Source organism: Somniosus microcephalus, chromosome 10 (genome assembly GCF_052327205.1).
Source record: "Somniosus microcephalus isolate GS21.2 chromosome 10, FLI_Smic_1.0, whole genome shotgun sequence".
Lineage (NCBI taxonomy): Eukaryota > Metazoa > Chordata > Chondrichthyes > Squaliformes > Somniosidae > Somniosus > Somniosus microcephalus.
In genome coordinates this window covers 75,739,511-75,760,985 of record NC_140996.1, presented here as the reverse complement: position 1 = coordinate 75,760,985, position 21,475 = coordinate 75,739,511, and positions in this window count along the sequence as shown.

Here is a 21,475-nt window from a genome sequence, read left to right as displayed (position 1 = left end):
CATGTATGTTTAATGGAGAATAAGTATGTTGTAAGCTAAAAAAGGAGGATTGTAGTGTATGTAACCGTTCTACCTTTAAGAGAACTATTTTATGTAACCGTCCACCTTTAAGAGAACTATTTTAGGTGTGGCACTACTTTATCCTGGCTGCTGTATACTGTAATACTGACGGTGACCACGCCGGTATATAAGTGCTGTGGCAGAATTTATTGGGCAGATTCGCCCTGACCTTCGAATAGTAAAGTCCTGTTTAAGTTACTCTTGTAGCCTGTGTATTACTTCGCTATACAACCCACAGACTTTACACAATGGAAGCTGTTTGTGCTCCATTGGAAGCTGTTTCTGCTGCATTGGAAGCTGATTGTGCTGCAATGGAAGCTGTGACATCAGCCATCAGACTCTCCATCATGGTGGGTTCCACAGGTGTGCTGATGGAGGTGACCACCCATTGCATGTTGGAAAGGATGGGCTCCAAGCTCTGCACAAAGCCCTGTGCCAAGTCGGCACTGGACTCCTCAATGCACCTTGACAATGAACGCAGGCTTTCTGGCACGGTTCACAGTGCAACAAACATTTAGGTATGTACAACTATCAGCCTTCTTCTGTAGCCTGGCCCAACAAAATCCTCTTCTGACTCCTCTGCAGCAGAACTAGTGTTCGACCTAGCACTTTGGTGAGCTGGCACCTGTGCTATCCTTGCCCCCCTGCCCTGGCTCCTGCGCACTTGTGCTCGGTGTTACACCACATGCAGATCCCTCCTCTATCCTAGCCTCTAAAATATGGGCAGTGTCATTCTCTGAGCTGGTGACTGCTAGTGTAAGATTGATCATTGGTGTCTCTTCATCTTCATTGTCTTCTTCGTCTTCCTTTTTTGACTGGGAAGGTTCCAGTTCTTGGGTATCTGAAATGATAAAGGGACAAAGGTTGGGTGTGGTGAGGGGAGAGGAGAAAATAAGAAATGCGTGCTTCCACCATCTGCAGCTTGAGAGTCAGAAGAGATTCTGGGATGAGAGTGAAGTGGGATGAGAGGAGGAGGATTAGGAATGCAGATACCCTTATCATCGAACCTTCCAGTGCTGTCAGTAGGCATGTCCTCAGTGATGCCCCTTCCCATGATGTTCTCCTTCTGTTCATTCCTGCTGCCTCCAGTTATGTGCCACCTTCTCCTGCAAAAAAGAGGGAAGAATGTCAACATGTGTGAGCTGTGAGTTGTGAGGCTTGCAACAGTGTTAAGTGTGTGAGGGTGAGATAAAGAATATTAATTGAATGCTTGAGTACTGATTGATAGAGTTTGTTGGTAATTGGGTGATGGGACTGCAGTGAATTGAGCAGTGGATGAGGCTAGTGGTGCATTGGTAGGATATGGCATTTTTAAGATTGAACTCACTCACCTTGACAACTCATGTCAGATCGTTAAACTACTTCATGCACTGCATCCATGTTCTTGGAGCTATACTCCTGGAATTAATCTCTGCCGCTACTTCTTCCCACTGCTCTTGAGCAGAAGTCTTTCCTTTTCTCCACATCTTGCACCAATACCTCCACTGGATTGTCAGAAAACCTTGGTGCACTCTCTCGCATGTTCAGCCATTCCTCAAAGTATCATAGCACAAATTTAGTTTTTAAATGACTCCCCCACATCTTACAGCCACAATGCACCTCCCCTTTAAGAGGTGGAGGCTGTCTGTATGTAACGCTAGACACTCATGATATTGGCCCGCCTGCTGATGCCTGCAGCCAACTAACAGCGCAAGTAGCACTGGCTGCACATAGAATCATGTAAAGCAGCAGGCAGCACCAATTTGCCGTGCTGCTTGCAGCGCAATGAATGGGTGTGGGTTAATCCCGTACTGCTATCCCCAAACCCATTTTCAGGTCATATCCCATTTAACTCCCATTGCGGGAGAAATTGGGTAACTTTGCGCCTCCCGTTATCACCTCCAGGGGGCGATAACGGGGCACTGACCACTTACCGCCCGGGCGAGGCGAGAATATTGCCTCCCGCTAAATTTGGCAGGAGGTTTGTGGTGGCGGTATGCGTTGTGCCCCGATCTCCTTCGCCCGGAGATCATGAAGTCATCGCCATGCGCATCACCCCCAAACTTTGGTTTCACCCCCAGCAGCATCGCCAGGTGACAACACCGGCAGCTGCAGGAGCCATTCATCGGGAGGCCTGGTGCTTCGGGGGTGATACTTAAAGGCGAGGTGGCCGAGGAAGGGAAACAAATAATCAAATGCTCGTTCTCTGCTTTTTTTGCTTTTTTCCCCAGCTCTGGATCAGCCCAGCACTCTGCTGCAGTACATCGGGCTGATCGGGTCGGATTGCCGCTGGCGTCGGGGACCAGGTACGTTGCTTTCCTTGCAGAGCCTGCAGTGATGGACCTTCCCTTTAAGGGAGGGAAAGAGCCTTCCAACGCGGCAGTGCTGCACGGCCCATTGTGCAGCGCTGCTCATCTACTGCCCCGCCTGCTGTCTGTTGCACTCCAGGAAGGAAGTGGCGCACGTGATTTAATGTCTGCTTCCTTCCTGGAGCGCAAAACCGAATTTTTTAAAAGTTGAGAAACATTAGCGCCTGGCGCTAATTTATTCAACTTTTAAAAGTTAGCGCCCCAAAAGGGGCTATAATGAATTTCTCACCCATAATGTCTTGTAAATGTCCTTTGTTTGATTTTGTTCATTATGCCTTATACTGTCTCAAGCTTATATCGCTCCTGGCATTTAACCATCTGCTGTTTTACACTTAAATACTTTACAAGTCATTTATTTTATTATTGTATGTGTGTGCATGTTTCTGTGCGCATGTTGGGGGAGAAATTCAGTATCGCCACGTTTGGGGCGTAATACTCGAGCGGGCACGAAATTTAGCGCCCGGCGCAAATTATCGCCACCTACTGCTAAATTGACCTGCTTCGCCCCAGGAGATGCTTGGAGCGCTAAAACAGGCGCTGCACGACTGTCTTAAGGCGCTAAGCCGGAGAAGCGAGGCGCTACCACCGAGGGCGGGCGCAGCACAGGTGCGGCCAGTTAGCGATTGCACGCAGACACGCAGGCGCCGGTCAGCTCTTAAAGGGGAGGTTCTATCTTGGATTGCAGCCACACCCTGCGCATCGGAGCCCTGATTCTCGGCCTGGACAGACCTGCTGCCACATTCTTACGCCTAGGACCATGGAGAGGGCCAGGGAGCGAGCGCAGCAGTTCAGTGAGGGGGCCTTGCAGGTTCTGGTTGGCGCAGTGGAGCGCAGGCGATCTATCCTGTTCCGGACAGTGGCAGGAGGCCGCTGCCCAACGACTACTACAAAGCTTGGAGGGAGGTGGCTCACAGAGTGAACTCCAGCAGCATGGTGCCTAGGACCCCTGTGCAATGCAGGAAGAAGTTCAACGACCTCACTCGGGTCGTCAGGGTGAGTACCCTTTTCAGTATCCTCTTCATCCCTGCATGTCCACCTCACTTTATGGCAAAAGGGTCCTGAAAGCCCCAATGCCCAGTCCTCATCCAACACCTATGGGCCTTTCATGAAACTCACATGCACATTCAGCACTTTACACACTGTAAGGGCTATTCCACCATGGGAGGCAGTGCAGCCAAGATCAGGGCTTCACATTGTACACAGAGCACATTCTTTCTCTTGCAGGGCAAGCTGGCCCATAACAGGAGGCAGCAGCAACGGACTGGGGGAGGCTGGCCTCACCTTCAAGCCCTCACCAATCTGGAGCAGCGAGTCCAGTGGATTATGGCAGGCCGGATGATTGGCCCCGTCGCCACTGGAGATGCCGACCCAGTTCTGGACAGCAATGGTAAGATGATCCTCTTTTTGACCTCTCTCCTTCCACTTGTGCCTCACACCAGCATCCTTTGCCACTATCAAACCAATACAGTGCATTGCAGCACTCATGCCTCCCTTGCTGCCACTCTGTCCTCATGCTAAAGCCACTCTTGTACCTCCCTGCTTTCAGATGCTGATTCGCCAGGTGAGGAGGTGGACCATCAAGCTGCCACTGTGAGTGAATCTGAAAGTGACGAGGAGGAGGAAGCAGGACCATCAGTGCCACCCTCAGCCGAGACAGCCCATGGCCATAATGGGGACACGTCTTCCCTGGAGGGGAGCAGTGGGGAATGGTCTGAGGAGGGTGAAGCTCCGGAGCCCAGCGGGCTGCAGCAACGCGGGGGGGGTATGGAAGCTCAGCGGCCTTCTCCCCGGAGGGAGAGTCTGGCCTCGAGTCCTGCTACAGTGAGCGCAGAAGAGGTGCGGCTCCTCGCTGAAATGAGCGCCCAGGCAGAGCACAGGCACACAGAGCTCATGGCTGCAGTGGCAAGGATGCCCGAATCCATTGAGTCACTGGCAAGGAGTGTCCAGGATATCGGCGCAGCACAGGCAAGGAGTCTGCAGGACTTCAGCGCAGCACAGGCGGCTTCCACGCAAGTGCTTAGTGGTGTAATGCAGTCAGTGGCTGGTCTCATGCAGACGCAGATTGAGGCCACACGAGCACTGACTGCTGCCACCCTCGCTGGATCGGGCACGAATTGCCGGGGCCCTCGCCGTGCCGCAGCAGGCCAGCAGTCTGTGCTTCAGCAGATTGCTCCGCATGCTGCAGTGCTGCCCCGTCGGAGTGCCAGTGTGTCGTCCGACCAGGGAGTTGCTGTCCCCTGTCAGGATGGCAGCATTCCTGCTGCCAAAACTGTCACTTCTCCACTGCAGCTGCCACCACCTGTAGGACAGACTGCTGCCGCCCATGCAGAGTTGGAGCAGTCAGCAGCCGGGCCCTCCAGGCCCAGAGCTGGTCCAGGCCGTCCCTCAAGGGCATCTGCAGACTCAGTTACTGACACTCAGCAGCCTTCCCCCAGCCTTGCTGCAGCCACTGGGGTCCCATTGCAGAGGAGCTGCAGGGTGGGAAGGGACGAATCTCGCAAGCGAAGCAGATCACCCTCAAAGGGCAAAAAGTAGGAGGTGTGGCAAAATGCTGTTAAATGTTTTATTGAAGGCCGAGGATCGTGGTCATTTTTTGATTACTGTTTTGTTCATTGTCTCCAGGTTGTGAGAGCCAGTTATGTGTCTGACTGCTTTTTGGGGGGTTTCTCTCTATTACTTTGTCATGCGGGAAGGGCACACAGTTTGTTAAATAAAGAAGTGTCTTTATTCAGAATGTGCATGTTTGCTCTTTGAACTATTTGTTGCCTTGACTGGCTTAGGGATGGCGGAACGATTCCATTCATGTTCTTTCAATGGCAGAAGCCATTCCCTCAGAGGGGGCCTAGAACCGACTTGCAATAAGCTGCTGACGGACAGCCCTTGCACTTTGTGCCTCCCTCCCGTCTTGGTGCTCCTCCTCCTCCTCCTCCTCCTCCTGCTCCTCCTCCTCCTCCTCCTCTGCTGGTGCTCCAATGTCTGGTGGCAGTGGCTGAGTCCTGAGGATTGCCAGGTTATGCAGCATGAAGCACACAACAACGAAATGGGAGACTCGCTCAGGTGAGTACTGAAGGGCTCCCCCGGAATGGTCCAGACAGTGGAACCGTTGCTTGAGCACGCCGATTGTGTGCTCAATGATGTTCCTGGTCGCTTGATGGTTCTCATTGTATCGTTCTTCAGCAAGGGTGCTGGGGGTACGGAGCGGGGTCATCAGCCAGGTGCACAGATGATAGCCCTTGTCCCCGAGAAGCCAGCCTCCTGGGTGAGCCGGGGCCTCGAAAAGGTCTGCCACAGAAGTCTGGCGCAGGATGAAGGCGTCGTGGCTGCTGCCTGGAAAGCGGGCATTGACAGCGAGTATCAGCTGTCTGTGGTCACACACCAACTGGACATTCAACGAATGGAACCCCTTCTGGTTGCAGTAATCCTCCGCATTCTCTTGCGGCGCCCGCAAAGCCACATGCGTGCAGTCAATGGCGCCCTGGACCATGGGGAAGCCCGCTATTCTTGCAAATCCCAGTGCGCGCTCTTGCTGCTTGTCCGGGGTCATGGGGAAGGAAATGTACCGATGTCTCCCTTTAAAGAGGGCATTCGTAACTTGACGGATGCAGCAATGCACCGTGAACTGGAAGATATTGGCAATGTCCCCAGTAGCGGATTGGAAGGAGCCAGTGGCATAGAAGTTGAGAGCCACTGTCACCTTCACTGCCACCGAGAGAGATGTCCTGCTCCTCAGTTGAGGCTGCAGATCTGGCTGAAGCAGGTGGCAGAGCTCAGTGACCACCTTCCTGCTGAATCGCAGCCTCCGAAAGCACTGCTCCTCAGACATGGTGAGGTATGAGAACTGTTGGCGGAAAACCCTGGGACGGTAAGGTCTCATGTGCCGACGCCTGTTGGCCCTCCTCCGTCTGGCCATGATTGGCACTCTCGCTTGGCGTCTCTGAGCCCTCTCAATGTAATGGAGAAGCCCAGTGTTTCCACCCATTGCAGCCCCCATAGTATGTGGCCACTCAAGGTTATGCCAGTGAAAAAGCAAACCAACTACAAAGTTCTGGGCCGAAGCCAAAAGTACCTCTACGAGCGCTGACTCAATGCAGAAAGCTCTCTCCCTTTGTCTCTCTGCAAATCTCTCTCTCTCTCACAGAAGGAGTGGTCCAAAAATGGCTACCACAAAGAAGCCAGGAAGAGCCCCCTTTAAATAACACCCCCCCAGCCCCACAGCGACTGGGAACCGTGCCAGTCAACCAGGCGGAAAGGAGGGGGGCGCCACTGAATTTCCGGTTCGGGGCGCCCCAAGGGCGTTGCACCATGAAATGACGTCAGGATCTGCGCGCGCAACTGAGCGGGCGTTGCGGTTTTGCGCCGCCGCTAAATCTCTGCTCAATTTCGTGAGAGGTGCATGTCTCGCCGCGCCCGGGCGCTAGCCGCCTCGCACCCGACTTATCACCCCCTTAAGGCACTAACGGGTGGCGCAAACAACTGAATTTCTCCCGTTATGTGTGTGTGTGCACTTGTGCGCGTTTCAGTGTTTGTGCGTGTCTCTGTGTCTGCGTGTATGTATGTTTTTCCCTCCACTGTCTGATCCTTTCCCATGCTGTTCATTTGTAATATTCTTCAGTTTTGATTAAGTATTTTCTGTTTTTGTTTCAAATTAATAGTTTTTTTTGTTTCTTCAAGGTCACTCATTTACAGTGACTGAATAATGTTTTTATTAAATGGCACTCAGTAATTTTTATCAGTATTTTTGTGCTTGAATTCTGCATTCTGTAATACTATTTTATATTATTACATGTTCCTTCATATATGTAATTAATTGTATCTATTGTCTTTTTTAAAACCGAGAATCCTATTAATGATGTGCATTTGTAAACTCAGGTTCTATATTTTTAATATTTCCTTCTGGGTTTTTGGCAGCTGGTGACCACTTTCATTTGAGTACTTCTTGCCGGAAACAGCCTCTGTGATCTCACCCGAAATTGGCATTATGGGGGTGAAATTGATCTATGCCAGTAGCATGAAAAACACTCACAGTGAATCGGCAGCCCGAATTACGCTGCGCCAAATTTTATTTTCCATTAAAGTCAATGGGGCGCGGTGTCAAATGGACACCAATTTGTTTTTAACACATTTTGAGCTATTACCATACATCAATTTCATTCCGTATTTACCTCATGTTCCACAATCATTTGGAAAGGCGAATGGGTCACCTCTGTCTAGGTGGACTGATTAATAAGTGTTATTCACCTATATGTTAGTTAATGGCCCAGAAATTCGGGTCGGGGGCTTCCCACGGGTGCCAGCCCCCGACCTGCACATACCTAGCGCGCCGGCCGTTGAGCTGTGGGCCCGTGTGGAATTCCGATCCGGGGCCTGGTCCAGCTGCTGGCGCACAGTGCTTGCGTATTCCAGGGGCGCAGTTAGTTCGATGCGTCCCCTGGGATCACGTTGGCCATGGGCAGCCAATCGGAGCAGGGAATGCTCCATTCATAAGTCTGACAGGAAGTGCTGTCAAACTTAGAAATACTACGGGCCCTTTCTTCTTACAAAACATCACTAAATCTTCAAATACATTTTAAAACAACATCACATTTTTTAATAAACTATAAATTAAATGAAATAACTATTTTAAACAATAATTTAAATTTTTGAAAAAAATAATTTTATTTTCTAACGGGGCTAAAAATAAACTTACTTTGCTTTAAAGTATTTAAAAATAATAAACCTGTGGAAAAAATGTTTTAATTTTAATTAATTCACCACTTACCTTGTAAAAAGCAGGCCTTACGCCTAAATTCTGCAGGCTTACGTTCCCGGGAAAACCTGTAAAAAAGACTGAAGTTCGATGCGCACGCGCAGCCCCTTCTGCGCATGCGTTCGACCTCTGAACCCCTTCGTTCAGAGGAACGGACGTGGCGGTTTCCCACGCATGCGCAGTGCATGCAGGAAACCGGCACTTCCATCGGGCCTACGGGTGAGTACCCCGTGCGTACTCACCCGTGGAGACCCAAATTTCTGGACCATTTAATGATTATAGTTCACAAAATGTTCCAACGGATGAGTTGTTTGTACTTATCTGGTCTGTCAATGAATCCATGCAAAGATAGTGAACGAACAGGCAGTTCTTCACACTCTCTTGACCCCAAAGATGTTATTGTTCAAAAATATGATTATCAGTGTCTGTTGACACCACAGTGACAGCCAGTGAGTTGGAGGTGCAGTGGGACTTACAGCATTTATGCAGAAACAGTAAAGCAAACTAAGTGTATTTACAGAGCCTATTTAAAAAGAGTCTGTATAAACTGCAGCAAACAGAACTCATCAGCTTCTGATAAAAGCAGGTGATTTCTCCAGCAAAATGCAGTGAGTGGAGGATAGTTACATAATATAAATGATGCACATAAAATCAGTCTCAGTCACTTACAGAAGAGTGGTTTCCAGACGTGATTGACGGGGGAATTGCCCAATCATCTCCATTCTGGCTGGGAATAGTGGTGTCATGATATGCAACCGATTATCAGGCTGAGGGAAGACAGAAATCATTGTTTGTCCCATCAGGAGGGTCCTGCCAGTACTGTCTTCACAGTTTGTTCTGAAATTATATAGAATGACATAGAAATTACAACACAGAAACAGACTGTTCATCCCAGCAAGTCCATGTTGTTCATCCTCCACATGAGCAGTCATCCTAATCACATGTGCCTGACCTGTTTCTATATTCCTTTATTCTACTTTCTTTCAACCACCTATCTAACCTATTCTTAAATGCTGACATGGTCTCTGCTTCAATCACTAACCCTGGTACTCCATTCCACAGTCTCAGAACACTCTGTGTAAAAAAATTCTCCTGCTGTCTGTCCTAAATCTCTTATATTTCCTCTTATATCTAGGTCCTTTCATACTAGACCCCCTCAGGCCTAGACTGGAAACAGTCTGTTTCTATCTGCTCAGTCTCATCCCTTCATAATTTTAAACACTTCTATCTAATCATCCAGTAATCTCCTCTGCCATACTCCAGGACTCTGTCCCAGTGCTACCAAAGGGTGCATCGCCTGAGATACATTTTTAGAGACTGCCTTGACACCTTTTGAAAACTGAATTTAATTCTGAAATCCTTTTGATATTCTTTTGTCCCAGTTTGAACTTCAAAGCACAGAGTTTAACCCTCTTTATTGAATTTCTGCTTTGCCTGGCAATTCAATGAGCTGGGACCAATGGATATCTAATGTTACGTATAAAGCCATAAATATTTGTCCAAATGACAAATGTTACTTTCACAATCTATGATACCTTTGAGCTGTTTTATTATTTTGTAACCAATTTTGTAAGTTAAGTGAACCACTGTGCTTGCTTGACTTTTGCTCCTGCTAATTTGCTTAATAAAATTTTGATGTGTGAAATACATATTCTGTCAGAGTCTTATTTTTCAATCAGTTGGAGTGAACAAGGTGAGCAGGAGGCATCTTAATGGGTTTATCAACAGAATTAGGGGTTTATTGTTCATCCTGGACACACATTACATTACAGATAAGGTCACATTTTGGTTCACAGGGAATGAAGCTTTTTCTATGGGCATGAGAAAAAAGGTGTCTGGTGAGATTCTGAATCATAACAGCAGGTATATTGGGGGTGAATTTCCACACGGTGACTTGTTCCACTTTTAGTTCAATGATATGAGCCTACTGGTTGTCTGGAGAGGTATTTACATGAGATTTTCCTGGGTCAAGCAATTTGCATGTGCATCGAGTAATGATTGGTGTAAAATGGGTGTAATCTGCTTGGGCACATGGACAATAGAGTGCAGCCTTTATAAAGACAGATCTAGCTGAACACTGCAGCAGCAGATTGGGGGAACAAGTAGGTAGAAGAAGAATCAGTCTTTGGCGCACTCACTGGACTCTCAGCTAACTTCACTGATGACACTTTTCAAGAAAGTCTACTATCGGAGCAGCTGACACACACAGCCATCAAGGCTCACAGGCACAGAAGAAGATGCGATCATTTCACAGACTGAGACCTGCAAATCCTCCTCAAAGATGATGAATTCACTAATTCTCCTGTAAAGTGCACCAGTCAGCTGATGATACCATGCCTGTACAGTAGCCTGGTTAATGTTGCAAAGATTGCCTGTGTCATGAAAGTTAAGTATGGTTGGCATCTTCATAGCCACAGAGCAGTGCAGTCGGGTGAGCGTGGCTGCAGGTCCTCATGTTGTAGATGGCAGAGCTGCAATATTGCCTCATTGGTAAAGCACACTCTTCTGACAACACATCTCCTCACTCAGGTCCTGATATGATCTGTGCTGCCTGTATATGTTCTAACAGGATAATTCAGGTGGGTTGCATTTCCTTAATTGTTGCATTTCCTTAATTGTTGCTTGACTCTCCATCCTCTGCTGCTTCTATTCCTCCTCCATGATAATGGAAAACTGGGGTATACACCTAAATCTTTGAAGGTGGCAGGACAAGTTGATAAGGCTGTTAAAAAAGCATACAGGATCCTTGACTATATTAATAGCAGCACAGAGTACAAAAGCAAGGAGGTTATGCTAAACCTTTATAAAACACTGGTATGCCTCAGCTGGAGTTTTGGGCTCAATTTTGCCACTGGGGGCGGGCTGGGGCGTGTCAGGTGGTTTTCGTGTCAGGAGCCCGACTCCGATGTGAAGTGGGAAAAAGTGCGATTTTCCCCTAATTGGGCACTTGATTTCCAGCGTGTGGAAACCCCTGGCCCAATGAGTCTTTTCATACAGAAAGTCGCCTCCGATGACGTCATCAATGCTGCTGGATTTAAGGCCTGCAAGCAGCTTTACTTCTTTTGGAGACTTTAAACTTTATGCCCATTGTTGTGATCGCTTCATTCAGCAACTACGTCCAGCAGTCGGCCAAAGTGTGCTCCAAGGTTTGATGAGGCCTCCCTCCAAGCTCTGGTGCAGGGAGCAAGATCAAATAAGGAGGTGCTCTTCCTTTCCTCAGGGAGGAAAAAGCCTCCCCAGCAGACTAAAGCTGTGTGGATGCAAGTGGACCAGGAGGTCAACTCAATCTCTATGTGCTGCAGAACCTGGCTGCAATGCAGGAAGAGGTTTCATGACCTTCTCCGCACAGGAAAAGTGAGTATGATTTTCCCATCACCCTCAATCTGATCCCCATCACCTCTCTTCACCAGCATTCTGCTTTGCCAACTTCATCCTCCACATCCCACTTAACACTTACATCCCTGCACCCTTACCCATTCCCGCTCTCACTATGGTCACATTCACTTAACTATTCTACCATGCAGCCCTCACATTCCCTATCACTGTGATGCAATGACAACAACTTACAACACACAGGGAGGGCCCTTTGTCTCCTTCTAAGCATCTATGCCATGGATTCTCTACACTCGCTCCTTCATTCTCACTCAAACTCCACTTGTCTTTCTCATTGCAGGAAAAGAGAGCCTGCAATATGAGGGAAAGAGTGAGGACAGGAGGAGGGCAACCCTCAGTAGCCCAGCTCACCACCTCGGAGGAGGCGGCCCTGGAAATCGCCGGTGTCGAGGAAGATTCGCAAGTGGGGGACGGACAGATGGGCGCATCACAGCAAGCTGGTGACAGAATAGTTTGGCATCTCTCTCATTGACATTGCATGAGTGACTGATAATGATTCTGATGCTCTAACAGATTGACTTATGATCATCTGCACAATTCAATGTGCATGCAACCTTTACCTCACATCACTAACTCTTTCCTTTACTCCCCCACAGGACCATCAACAACATGCGTCCTCACTGTCCAGGAGGAACAGCATGAGCTTCAAGACTCCTCAGAGGAAACTGCAACCTCTGAGGGTGTAGTGTCAGCAGAATTCAGCGCACCCAGCATGAGCGCACACACTCACACCTCGGTGGGACCTTTGTGAGATAGATTAGTGTTGTCACCTGATGTATCACAGCTCACAAGTGAGCATCAGCAGATGGTGGAGACAGGGACAGCAGTGGAGAGTCCTCGTTGGAGGGCACAGGACTCTGCCAGCTCGGCTCAGCTGCAAGTCGACCCTGTGCTTCCAGGTCCATCAAGCAGGAGCCCAGTGCTGGAACTCCAGGAACAGGTGCATGAGTCTCTGGCAGGCTTTGGCTCCAGGGTCGCCGCGAGTGTTGAGCGAATGAAGGAGTCCATCGCGAACATGAGGAGACCCTTTGTGGAGGCATTGGCGCATGAACGCATCACCATGGAACAGATGGCAGCCTCCATGAAAAGGATGGCTACATTAGAGGAGAGGATGGCTATGGGCATGGAGGAGCTAAGTCGCCAGAGTGTTAAAAACATGGTCATTGTTCAGAATAGACTGGCATCTCTTGAGGAGCGATGGTAAGCTATTGAGCATAGAAATCAGACCTTCATGGAAGTCCTCTGGAGCAGGACTTCCAGTGCAGAAACAGGTCCTCATGGCCCCCCTGAAGTGCAACAAGGTGCTGTCAAGCCACTTGCTAGCTCTGAAGTGGGGCTGACCCATGAGAGGGATGTTGGTGGCAGACAAGGAAGTGGGGGCTCCTCTCAAAGTGCTCACATGACCATGCCACTGCAAAGCCCTCGGTCAGAGCCCCACCAGAGTCCTCACCCAACTGAGATGGGCGTCTCATCCCCTGCACAGCCGCAGACTGTTGCCGAGCCCTCACAGGTTCACAACCCCAGAGGACGGCCGCCAAAGGTGTTGAGACAAGAGCAGCAAGAAAGTGAGCAAGGGGCCTCTACATCTGCTGAAGCCACAGGGGAAACATTATGTAGGAGCACCCGTAAGAGGAAGATAATGCACAAGTAGTCACAAGGGTAGTTACTTGGGTGTTATGTTGTGTTTATTTTTGAAATGCCATCAGTTGCTTGTTGTGATTAAAAATTCTGATGTCAAACTGTTGAAGTTGTGACCTGTGTCATTTCGCAAATGGGACTTCTACATTGAGGGCTTGGAGCGACTTGCAATTGTCAGTATGGTGGTCAGAGTGATAGGAATCCGCAGGTTCTTGTCCATTGTCGATGCTCTGCTAAGAATGTGCGAGGCAAAGGCATTTGATTGTGCAGACTAAGCAAATCTGGCCAACATGAGTGCGTCCCTTGCATCCCGGGCAGCAATGTGGTCGCGCGCTGGCGCCTTCTGGCCTGTGCAGCTTTAGGTGGGAGAGCAACATTTCTGGTTATTGAGGTGTTTTCGGAGTATGAATTTTGCCGTTTAAACGAGAGTTTCCTGTATTTTAAAAATGTGCTTTTTTAAAATTATTTGAAGTTTGAGTGATGTTTTGGGGCTGAATTGTATTCATAGATTTGACAGGTCTTCCTGTCAAATCTATGAATACAGATTCCCTGCTACCATTGGCTCTCCATGGCCCACGTGATCCCAGGGGACGCTTCGAACTAACTGCGCCCCTGGGATACGCAAGCACTGTGCGCCGGCAGTTGGAGCAGGCCCAGGATCGGAATCCCACATGGGCCCACAGCACAATGGCCGGCCCGCTAGGTAAGTGCTGGTCGGAGGCTTGCACCCACGGGAAGCCTCTGACCTGAATTTCTGGGCCACTATGTGAGACAATTCTAAAAATATATAGATTTATTAAAGAACCGACATATAATTACAGTAGGTGTTTCAATCGCAACATTAGCAGTCCCAAAAAGAGTAAGCTTACAATTCTTATTAGAAATCTTAACTTCTCTACAGTTTTACAGTTCTTAGTCTTATTCCAGGAGAGCCACCAAAATCAAATACCTTTGATACCTTTGATCCCTGAGGTACAAAGAGTTGTAGACTTACAGAGCCTGCCTCTGAAGCCAAGAATCTCTTTGCCCCTTTACAATTAGTCTATTATTCCATTTGAAAGTTCAGTATTTATATCCTTTTTCAGTGGTATTTCCTTTGAAGTTTTCTGCTGATGTAAGCTAATATCTCTAGTCATTTTTCTGCTGACCCCTGCTATTCTTACAGTCAGTTCAGCTGGTAGCATTAAGAATTGTGTCTCCTGTGTAGGTGTCTGAAGCTTACCATGAAAACGGCGTGACAACCAGTGTTTCTATTTGATGTCATTTTTACAAAGACATTTGTTTCTGCTTTATGTGCCTGTTTACGAAGTGTACTTTAGAACATCTTAACCAGGATGTACCATTGTCTTCTTTCAAAGATTCGGACCATCGGGAGCCACCAACCTTCTGTTTCAACAAGGCTATTGATTCAGTGTCAACAACCATCCCATCCCCATAGCCAGAATGCTGTTAACAATACAGCTTCTCCATTGTTAGGTTTTTAAATTTCCAAACCCAGTTTGTCATGTTTTAATAAAGCCAGAATTCTTTCATAGAATGGTGTATTTTTCTGAATAGGTATATTGCTTATTCCTTCACACACCCCTCTTGACCAAAAAATGAACTCGAGCATCAAGACAGAGTTTGGTCAATGTTACTAATAAGGTTATTAATTTCACGAGATTCACAAGAGCCTAATCATGTGTTACATTCCTTTTAAGTTGTCCTAGGACAATTCTTTGCCTTATTTTAAATTGAACACAATTTAAAAGGATGATAGGTACATTGTCATGCAATTAGCGAAACAACATGTACTTAGAATGTCCAATTGGCAGATTTACGTTCCGTAGAGGTGAGTTATTCATATGAGTCAAGGAGACGTCATTTGGAACTAGCTGAAGTTTGACACGCTGTTCCTTCGATTCAGCGTGTGGACAGATTCTTGTTTTCGTAAAGGCCTTGCCAGGCGCTCAGTTGATTCCTTCTTCATCCACGGTGTCTTCCTCCTTCGTTGAAGTAACTCATTGATCTTTCCTTGTTTCGGTTGTGGCTTTGTGCATATCCAGTTCCTGAGGTGTTGCCAAGCATCGTGTGGAAGAGTCAGCGACACCATCTGACTGACCGTCGTCAGTAATTCGATCGCATCCATTTCCTGTGTCGCGCTCCAAGCTGGATCTTGAAAGACAGTGTACGACTGCACCTTGGATTATTCCTCCATTTCGGTATCCCACAGGACACCTTTTGAGATTGTCTATGGAGACAGTTTTAAGAATATGCTTGCCATTCAGCTTATTAATATGTATTTTAACTGTTCCTTCGTTAATAACAGAATGTATTTGAACAGGTTTTTTTCACTTCGGCCTTAAACCAGGTTTTTGCTCGAACTTCTTTTCCTGTACCCATTCTCCTACTAGGGGTTGCCATGCTTTGTTTGTCAATTTTTTCTGCCTATTTGCCTCCCTCATCCTCTGAATCTCCTCTGTTACTTCTTTTTTTAAATCTAACTGTCACTGTCTGGTCAAGGAATCAGAGAGTGTAGAGGCAATAAAAGAACTATGGGTAAGCGGTGTATGCATCTCAACTCCATACATCAGATAATATGGAGCTTTAGGGGGCACTGTTCCTGATGCAGATGTGGGCACATTATTAAGTGATAGCCGCAGCTCTGGAATGACGGTGGTCCACTTATTTCCCCTGTTCTCAACAGTTTGACCAATAGCTTTTTTACTTCCTGGTTTTTACGTTCCACCAGCCCTGCTGATTGCGGATGACGTGGCGTGCTGTGCTCTAACCTAATCCACCTTTGTTCGCAGTAGTCTTTGAAGACCTTAGATACAAAGGCTATGCCTTGATCGGAGTGTAAGATTTTGGGTGCACCAGCTACAGTAATTATGTCAGTAATAGCATTGGCGAGTGCGTTTTCCGAAACAATTTTTGTGGGGACCAGCCAGCAGAAGGAAGTGCATCCATCTACACAAATGAGAACATGTCTGTATCCCAAAGACGGGGGAAATGGTCCAATAAAGTCAATAAAGAATTTTCCCATTGGCTCATCAGCTTTCACAGGAGCCAATGGTGGTGGCTTAATTAGTGATGACTTATTGGTTAAATAGCATGGCTCACAATTTGCCCTGTACGTTTTACAGGCCTTAAGCATGCCTGGCCACCAATATAAAGGGGTCAATTTGCAGAATGTTGTTCTGGCACCACAATGTTCTTGACCTATGCCCTCATGAGCTTCTTTTACAACCTGTTCTCGTTTGTGTCTCGGGGGTATTTCTCGGTTTCCCTTGGGCAACTTAACTAGCACAATACCTGTAGGGGTTTCTGAGTAAAAGTACTTTGGTGGATATCCTGGTGGATTCTCTTTTGTTGGGTCTAATAGCTGAATCAGTTCCTCATCCTGATTAGCTGCACGTTCTGCCCTAGTGATTACACTAATATTGGCAGGCCCCTCTCGAGGGGGTGTCATGCAGGCCGAACGTTTTGCTTGTTCGTCTGCAAGACTGTTTCCTTTTGAGTGTACTGTCATAGTGGTATGCCCGTTTACCTGAATCACCTGACAATTCTGTTTCTCCATTCTCGAACGGAGAATGTCTTCCCACAATGACTTATGTTTTATGGGTTTACCCTTATGATTGGTAAAATGTGTTTGTTCCCAGAAAACTAGATCTTGGTTATATCCTCTTTTACAGTAGTCACTATCTGTACAGATTAGTGTGGGTTTAATAAGGTCTGCCTTTTCTAAAGCATTTCGTAATGCTGCAACTTCAGCATATTGGCCAAGGGGTATGGACAGTAATTCTACTGGATAAAAAGAATAGGAATCTCGAAAAGTGCGTAATACTATCCCATCCCAGCTGAGGATTGTTGGGATGTCCCTTTTTTAATCGTCATTGAAGATCCATCACAGTAAATGACTTGATGGTATTCTGTAAGCGGTCTCATAGGTATTTGTCTGATTCCCTCCTCCGTATCATCATCCTCCATGATGGGGAGATGCTCTAAGTCCATTTCCGGGGAGAGGAATTTAAAAATGAGTGTAGGATCATTCAAGAATGATGCCCATTTATCATATCGGAAGTGAATGGCTCATTTTCATCAGAGGCCATCCTCAATACTGATCTTAAATCGGGAATCTCAGTACAGATGGTAATGGGGTATTTCCCTTGAAGGGTTCGTGCCTTGATGAGGCATTGGACTACCATAGTTGTTAAGTCTGTGTGTTATAATGAGAATTACTACACAGACCACAAGAGTAAATTTTAACAGGTCTTTACTAGTCGAAGGTCAGGGCGGAACTGCCCAATAAATCATTACACAGCACTTATATACCGGTGTGGTCACCACCGGTATTACAGTATACAGCAGCCAAGATAAAGTAGTGCAACCCTTAAAATAGTTCTCTTAAAGGTGGAACAGTTACATACACTACAATCCTCCCTTTTTAGCTTAACCGTATATATTCCCCATTAAACATAACATCATAACATATATACACAACTTCATGTAAAAGCAGTTCACAGATTCAGTCTCTGAGGAGGCTTCCTGACTCGGTCCGGATAACGCCTCGGTGGTGTAGTAGTTTTCGGTGGTGTAGTAGGTTCTCGTTGCTGGGGTGACTCGTCTAATAGTCCTTCACTGGACTTAACAGCTTGAACTTTCGTAACTTCAGAACCAGCATTGCTGACTTCTAAAGGCTCGAGTACCTTGGGAAGTTTTTCTACTTCCAGACTGATTTGGCTCAGTTCGGAGGGACCACATGCGTGACCTGGTAGGGGTGATAATGGTTCAGATGAGTCATCATCTTCTGCTTCTTCTCTATTGTCTTCTATTTGCTCCATCACTTCAGCTTTTGCCTCTGCCACCAATTCCCTGAGTGGCTTATTACTGCTGACACTGCTCACAAAAGGGTGCTCTTTCTTCTTAGCTTTCAACTGATCGATGAATTGGGCATATTCCCTTTCTTGCTCAGCTTTGATTCGTTTGGCCTCATCACGCAGACGGTTTGTGTGTTCCTGATCCATTTTCTCAATCAGCTGCTTCTGCTGTCTTCCCAGATTCTCCAACTCTGTGTCAAAGAACTTTTTCTTTGCATTCATCTCTTGCTCAAAACGGCGAATCATTTGTTCTAATTGCTGTTGTAGTTTGAAATTGAGTTGAGTTCGAGCCCGGTGTTCCTCAGAAATGTGCATGTCTGTAGACTGGACAGACTCAGAATTCTCTGTCAAACTATGTTGTTGTTGTTCAGTGGAATTCTGTTCTGATACTTTACTCTTCTGAAGCATTTATGCACTCCTTCGTTTTTCCATCATTAGTCTGCAAGTCCATTTTAGACTTGTCTTTTGCACATGGGCTGGTCTTACCATCATCAGTTCCAGAGTCTGAGCTGATTGTCTTCACCGAGTTCTCACTCTCTGCTTTGTCACTGTCACTGCTGCATATGCCCTCATCCCATATTCTGGACAATCGGGAGTGCCAGTCCATATTTATTTTCCTGATCCACTCCCGTCCCAGAAGTGGTGGACCTCCCTCAGGTAGTAAATATATGTCCATTCCTTGGTGTTCTTTGCCCTTGTGTATCACCTTGACTTTTATCTTTCCGATGGGGTATACTCTTTGCCCCGTGTATGTCTTTAATACTATCTCCGTATCCCGTAGGGGAATATGTGTGAATAACCTTTTGTAATCTTGCTTATTCATGACCGTCAACGCCGATCCGGTGTCCAATTCCATCTTCACTTGGACTCCTGCTATCTGCAGTGTGACCCAGAGAGTTTGTCGGTCAGCTTCCTTACTCACATTGTGAATTCTCAGACTACCCAGTTCCTTGCTGTTGGAGTCTGAATCCGAATTCTGTTCATCCGAACTCTTCTCAGCCACCTTATGTACCTTTCTGCACTTTTCCTGCGGTGACTTTTTGTTGCTGGTCTTCTTTCCTGACCGGCATACTTTAGCTATGTGACCAAGCTTGCCACATTTTCTACATTCCTGGTTTTTAAACCAGCATTGGTTCTGATCGTGTGTTGTCTTTCCACAACGATAACATTTCGTTGTACCCAAAGCCATTTGATCTACGCTGAGTACCGCTGTCTTCAGCTGCATTTCCGCAGTGCCTCTCGCTGTGGCTTCGTGCGATGCCGCAATAGTGACAGCCTTATCAAGTGTAAGATCATTCTCTTCAAGCAGCCACTTTTGTGTTCCTTCTTTCGACAATCCACACACGAATTTGTCTCTCAGTGCCTCTGTCAGACTTTCCCCAAACTGACAGTATTTCGCCAGCTTACGCAGTTCAATTAAATACTCCGCGTTGCTTTCCTCTCTCAGTTGCATTCTCGCATAAAATTTAAATCGTTCCACTAACATCAGCGGTGTGGGGTTCAAATGATTTTTCAGGACAGCAACAATTTTAGCGAAAGTCTGATCCGCCGGTTTAGCTGGTGATAGAAGATGCTTCAATAGCCCGTATGTCTTCGCACCCATTGAGTTTAGTAAGGTTAGTGCTTTATCTTCATCTGATATTTTATATGCCTTACAATATATCTCTATGTGTTCTACATATGTGGCCCAATCTTCAACATCGGGATCGAAATCGTTAATGTTACCACGCTTAGGCATCCTCGCAATCTTCTTGAGAAACAAAAAGAAATTTTTCTTTTATTTTTTTGTTTTTCAAAATGGCGGTTTCCCGCGCTTGTCTTCTTCCCCCGCCTACGAAAATGGCGGCTTCCCGCGTTTGCCTTTCTCCCCCGCTGGCTGTAATGGCGATTGCCGTATTGCTGCATTCGCCCTCCCCAGCGGTTTTCAAATCGTGCCTCCCAGCCCCTCTTGAAGTCCGGTCCTTTCCCCCAGCTGCGGCTGAGTTCTCCGCGGTTTTTAAAATTTTCTCCTGCGCCTTACGCTGACCTGGTTGCTGCGCCTCGCAGCCTCGGTAGCTGCCCAGCCTTTTTCACCGGTCACGGTTGAGCTCTCTCTCGACGCTGTTGCGTCTCCCAGCCCGCTTGCAGCCCGGTCTTTTACACCGGCTGCGTTTGCATTCACCGCGGCTCCCGTGCCTTACGCTGCCCCAGTCTCAGCGCCTCTGGCCCCGACGTCTGACCGGCTCTTTTCCCCGGCCGTGGTCGAGTTCTCCGCCCTTATATCCTCCGTTTTTCCCTCCCCTACTTCACAGCCAACGTGGCCGACTTGCTGCTCGTCGCTGATCGGCTTACCCACCACCGTGATAGACGGGATGATCACTGCCTGTTGCTGATGGAAGGCTTCGTGTCAGAATTCTTCCTTTGCTCTTCAAACCCGCGCCTTTTCTCAGCAGGATGATGAGGGCGGATGCCTCCTCTCAACGCCCGTTAAACTGCCTTGGATGTATCTCTGCCGCAGGGTAAGATCGTACTCGTCGCCACTGTTAAGTCTGTGTGTTATAATGAGAATTACTACACAGACCACAAGAGTAAATTTTAACAGGTCTTTACTAGTCGAAGGTCAGGGCGGAACTGCCCAATAAATCATTACACAGCACTTATATACCGGTGTGGTCACCACCGGTATTACAGTATACAGCAGCCAAGATAAAGTAGTGCAACCCTTAAAATAGTTCTCTTAAAGGTGGAACAGTTACATACACTACAATAGTCATGACCATTTCTTTTTTAATGTACCTCCTTTTGACATTGGAAAAGTTATAAGAATGGAACTGAGTGGGCACTATGCTCTTTTCATTATAAAAAACTGCAACTGCCACTCTCGGTGATAACCTGAGATGAATATTGAGGGGAACTTGTAGGTCCCTCTGTTCCAGATCTATGGCTTTTTGTACCTCTCGGCATAATCGTTGCAATTTTGAGTAATCGTCTGGTGAAAATGTGAATGGTCCTTTTGCTGCTTCGCCTACTCTAGCATACAGGGTGTAGGGGTCGCAAAATCCCCTCAGCCCCCGAAGATCGGGAAATATTCATCCACATCGTGGATGAAGACCTGTGTGATTTAAATTGTCTCTGGGTTGAACAATGTTTTAAAACATACCCAGAACCGCAAAATGCTGCGGTAAAAAGCTCGTAAGCTGGGCAGCACTTGGACACTGGAATCAAAGAACTTTGTGAAAATCGCACACTTAAGATTGTACATTTTATTAAAAGATGTACTCTTGAGTTTTGGACTGTTTAAGTTGCCCAGGGCATAAAAATGGCTGAACAGACCTCATGGAAACAGAATTTAAAAGGACAGACAGGTTGTTAGCATATGAAAAAGCTCAGCGCTGCCCTGTAGTGGGTTTGAATGGAGCCCGAGCTGTCAGTCACCCTGTGGTATTGGGCGG